Raw genomic sequence first — 5,524 nt, forward strand, 5'->3', positions numbered from 1 at the left:
TACAAATCGTAAGGAGATCAAGGTGACATCAGATTGAAGTCAGTTTAGGAAATTCAGTCATTACGATGAGCTCACCCGATACACTTTTGACGATGAATTCTTGATATGGCAATGACTTTATGAAGTTACTTTCTAATAAAGTCTGGTAAAACAATATTTGATGTCATCTCGATATTATTGTGATTTTGTGTTCTACTTGGAGGGCCCGTATATACGAGGGAGATATTCAATGATTTCGCGGGCAAATATTCTGTGGAGTATTTTGGAGTATTTTTGTCCCTTCGCCCTTTCTTTTTCTTAAACGCAGATTGCTCATAATACAATATTCAAATGCAGACTCTGGCTTAATTTTCTGGTTAAAATTATCATGGTTGTACGGAGTCTTTCATGATTAATGACCGCTTACGCTGGAAATTGTATCTCTAGAAGATAACACGGTCGCATATTATAAAACGTATTGACACACTTAATGATTCAGCTTAAAAGTTGTCTTCCGTTTCGCGCCGTTGGAGACAAGGGGCTCCGGTAATATGGATACTCTTTGACGTAATGGTTAAAAATTCGAATGGTGATGGAATTCCCGTGAACGATCGGATATGGGCATGATTTAAGTCTCGATGCATCCTGACGCAGTCTGTGACGTCGGACGGCGTGTAATCTTAGGATCCTTGCGTAGGCAATATCTGCGCGGCTCGCGGTGACTTTAACGCGTGTCCCGGTTAGCGAGAGTAGACGAGGCCATCGTGTATGTAGGCCTGCGGAGGAATTTCTTTAATTTTGTTTCTTTTTAGAGGGGCCGATGTTTGTCTCGACATCTTTTGCCGTTGCAGGATATTATTTAAACATTGTGCGATGTCACGTATTTCGAAAGACAAGCGCTTTCTGAACTCTTTTGAACTGTTTGTTACTGCAATTCTTTTCCTCGCGATGTTTTTCGATCAGACAAGAGATCACAAGTATTGTTAGAGCAAATACGAAATATTGCTATTAAAAAAAGATTATCATTGTTTCTTATATGTATATCACTCTTCTGCAGCGTTTTATAACTGACGAGATGTTTTACAAATAGCGTAAAATTTGCAATTATAATCCAAAACAAATAAATGAAATTCTAATGTTAAATTTATATAACTAGATACCACACGTGTTTTGCGCGTGCTATTTAGCTTCTTTTTCCTTTTTTTACCTTTTGATTCCCTATTTTGTTATTACCTGATGGCTACGGTATCATAGAACAGTTGGCCATACATAATTTATGTACTTAACATTTATAAGATAATAATAAAAAACTTATAATTTTATATATTTAATTAGTTTTATTGTCACATATTATCATATATTTAATTTTATTTTTTAGTATTTTTAATAATAAATGTTCATATAAGTTTAACATCTATTTAACTAATGGTCAATACAAAAAAATATCTATACTTAATACAACAAACTTAAAATATTAGGTACATAACTTAATTCTTCTTTTTTTATAAAATATACATAAACACTTATCTCGAGAAAAATCATGGACTATCTTATCCAAATTATAAAAGAAAGATAATTATAGTATTTATTTAAAAAAGTAGAAAGAAAAGAAAAGATACAATCACACATTACATACCTTTGTTATGTGTTTAACGTTAATTGTGACAATTCAAATGTAAATTATTTAACGTTGTGGCAATTTTTAATAAACACATAAAAAATTTGCAGATAATTAAAAGTGAAAACGTGATATAATTAATTATATATTCGACGTTATTAAAATTTTTAATAAATACATGAAAAACTTTCCAGGCAGTCAAAAGTAAAACCGTGATAGCCCCTTCTTCTTTTTTAAAATTTTTTAATCAATTTTTTTGTTTCTTTCTCTCTTTTTATATTCTCTCATTGTTAAAAGTTCTCAAACTGTCAAAAGTTTGATAGTCATCAATTATAGACCACAACAGACGACAGTGTGAACCAAGTCATACACGAACTTGACAACCAACTAATCGCAAAAAAGCGACAAAATCAATAACACCCCTTTTTTTTAAGTGGATTTATAATTTAATTATCATAGGCAATGCATTTATGTTATTTTTTTATGTGTAAAACACAATTAAGATAATATTATGTTTTAATGTATATTCCCTTCAAAATTAATTTTAATTTTGCTTAAATTCTTAATTGATTATTTTTATTTCTGAAATAATTAAATTTTTTAAAAATAAAGAAAAATCAAGTTAAATTAAAATTAAAATTAATTTATGTTGATGATGGACATGAGAATAAAATAAACAAAAAAACTTCTAAACTATAATTTTATTAGTAATTAAATTAACGTAAAGAAATATCTGTTTAAAATAAATTCAAAAACTTCTTTTATTACAAATTCTTATAGAATATATCGTCGCCTAAATTCGAAAATCTTCTAATTCCATTTTTTTACTTAAAATTCAGATACTTATTTTGTGCAATAAAATTTGCACTTATTGATTAAAATAAGCTGCACGAATATATCTCAATCGTAAAAAAATGGAGTTAGATTTTCGAATTTAGTCAATAAAAAAATTTCATTATTTGAAAAAGAGCTCAAAATTGATAACATAAAAGTCAATTCTTTTTGAACGTTAATAGTGGTGGTGAATGTTAATTATAATTTATACGTAATGTTCGTATTTTACTGTCATGCATATATATAGTCTTCAATAATAAATTAATTGCAAATCATAACTTGCAAATGTTAAAAACAGGTAGGTTTAGTAAAAAGAGCAGCTTTATAACTGTTGTAAAATTCTTTAATACGATTGATTTTTAGTTCCTGTCGGATCTAAAAGTATAAATCAACCATATAAAAAAATTTTAGAAATAAATGGTTGCCAAGCTGCTTTTTCTGCTGAACGCAGTCAATATTATATTATACATTCTTCATTATTAATTTTTGTATATATTTATTTATTTACATATTTACATATTTATATATTAAAAAATTTAAAGTTATATTGATTTTTAAACAAGAAAAACAAATTTGGAATAATTGGTCAAAAATTTATAACGTAATATAATATAATATACTATAATATACTAATATAATATAATATAATACATATACTATACACTTTAATTTTAAATAATTAAATTTATATTAATTTACTTATAAATAAAATAAAAATTTGAAATTTATTTGTTTAATATAAATTAATATAATTCATTATATAATATAAATTATATAATACGATATAGATGCAATATATCATTACTTACCAATTTTTTACTTAATTTTATGTGATTACATAGTTGCAATACTTATTTAGAGAAAATTTGAATAGCGATTACTTAAATATAATATGAAAATATTTTTCTATGATTGGCTATCTTTTTTATATAATTTAAATATGAGCGACGCTACTGGACCGCTATTCCGTAACCACTATCGATAACTATCGATGTCGTTGCGCATATTTTTTCATATATCAAAATACGTGCGCAACAACACTCAACGACATCGATAGTTGTCGGTAATGGTATATCCACACAACTTGCATAAGCGCATAAGCATATGCATAAGGAATTCGATTGTTCTATTTTCTTATGTAAGTGCTTGTAGACTAATCAATGTTCTTATGTATATGCTTATGCGCTTGTGCAAGTTTGTGTGGATATACCATTAGGGTCCCCGCACACACTTCGTCCAGAATTTTTTTTTGTCCAATTTCTCTACCCTGAAGATGACTTAAGCTTTATGGTATATCCACACAAACTTGCATAAGCGTATAAGCATATGCATAAGGAATTTGATTGGTCTATTTTCTTATGTAAGTGCTTGTAGACCAATCAATTTTCTTATGCGCTTATGCAAATTTGTGTGGATATACCATTAAGCCGTAAGAAATTGACTAATCACAATTGAGTATTTTTATAAAAATCGACTGTAATTGATCAATTTCTTATGGCTTAAAGCTTAAATCTTCATTGTAGACTACGCCTTAGAATTAGAGCATCAATTCCATTGTAATTCATAATTAAGCCATTACTATTACTACTTAAGAAGGTTCATGCACATTTCATTAGTCAATAAACTTAAACTTCTTGAATTAATGTTTTATTTATGCGCAAATACAATATGGCAATATAAATAATAATTAAATTCCCCTTCTTCCTCGATAAAACAAACAAGTTTAATAAGTTCTGCTAAAATCTCTTTTTAGACTTTATTTTGAGTAACATCGTCTTAACTTGATAATCTAAAATATTCTAAAAGAAAAGAGTGTACATTGGTCTGTATGCCAAACTGATGAATAATTTATAACAAACCGCGTTGAAATCTTAAAATGTATAAATATGGCAATTAATATAATTCCTGTAAACAAGAACTATGTCTGCATTATGTGCATGAGTCACCTTAATATCTCGCTTCGTTAAATCTATCGATAGTAATAATTAATTTAAGAAGAGAAATATGAACACCGGATGGAACTTGAAAACATCCTGAGATATTTGTAAAGGCCCTCTGCACGTGCACCGCTAGATAAGAATTATCGCCATGAAATTAAATTCTTAAAGATTCGGCGTGATCCAAAAGACGCCGCTGTAATAACAGACCGAAGAAACGGTTCCAAGAACAAATCGCGAGAAATTCGTTATCGACGCGACGGCGACGTGATGTCGCGCCTCAAAAAAAATACAATCGAAGGGCGACGACGGATCCGTTTATGAAATTAATCCTTGACGAAAATTTTATTCCGGATCAAATGATGAGAGACCTGTTTACGAAATCCTAGACGAGATATCCGGCGGAGCACACGTGCAGATAATCTCACGCTCCTTATCAGCGGTCCTCGGAATTCGGCCGCCGCCGAGCCGCCGAATCAATCCCACTCTTACCGATCTCTATGCTTCGCGCGTGTTCCCTACTCCGGAGCACTAGCGGCCGCTGAGCGCAGCGTCGATCCCTTTGTCCGCGCCCTATTTAAATCAGCGCACAGAGGCCGGAGCGTCACTATTCTTTAATTTTTCGGTAGTTCTCAGTCACGTCATTATTCTTTAATTTTTCGGTAGTTCTCAGTCACTATTCTTTAATTTTCCAGTCACTTTTTAGTCAACTACACGTCAGTCAGTAACATACTTATATTTTTTTGGTCTTAAGTGTCGAACTTCGAATATCATTCGATCTTCTAAAAATCACTGCAAACTTGTTTTCTTTCATCAATTAATTAACATAAATTCAGTGACCGCCTTTGCCAACTACAAGCAGTGCCAGCGATTACTTTCAACGACCTATCGTTGACAAAACCAGGCCTGAACTCGATTAAAGTGAGTACAGTCTAATATTTTTAACCCCTTCGCGATTTTAATCCTGTTGCGTCCGCTGTAAGGTTTTTTCGATAATAATAACTAGTCCAAAAGAACCAGAAAATTGTTGTAATCCTGCCAACGATCCTGCCCATTGATTCTTGAATAACCACAAAACAATTCCAGTAGATACCCCCGTTGCTCCAACCGTGCCGCCATGGACTCGGCGCCCCGCGCTAAAGTGAGTAAAGTTCAG

The sequence above is a fragment of the Monomorium pharaonis genome, chromosome 2 (assembly GCF_013373865.1).
Source record: "Monomorium pharaonis isolate MP-MQ-018 chromosome 2, ASM1337386v2, whole genome shotgun sequence".
Lineage (NCBI taxonomy): Eukaryota > Metazoa > Arthropoda > Insecta > Hymenoptera > Formicidae > Monomorium > Monomorium pharaonis.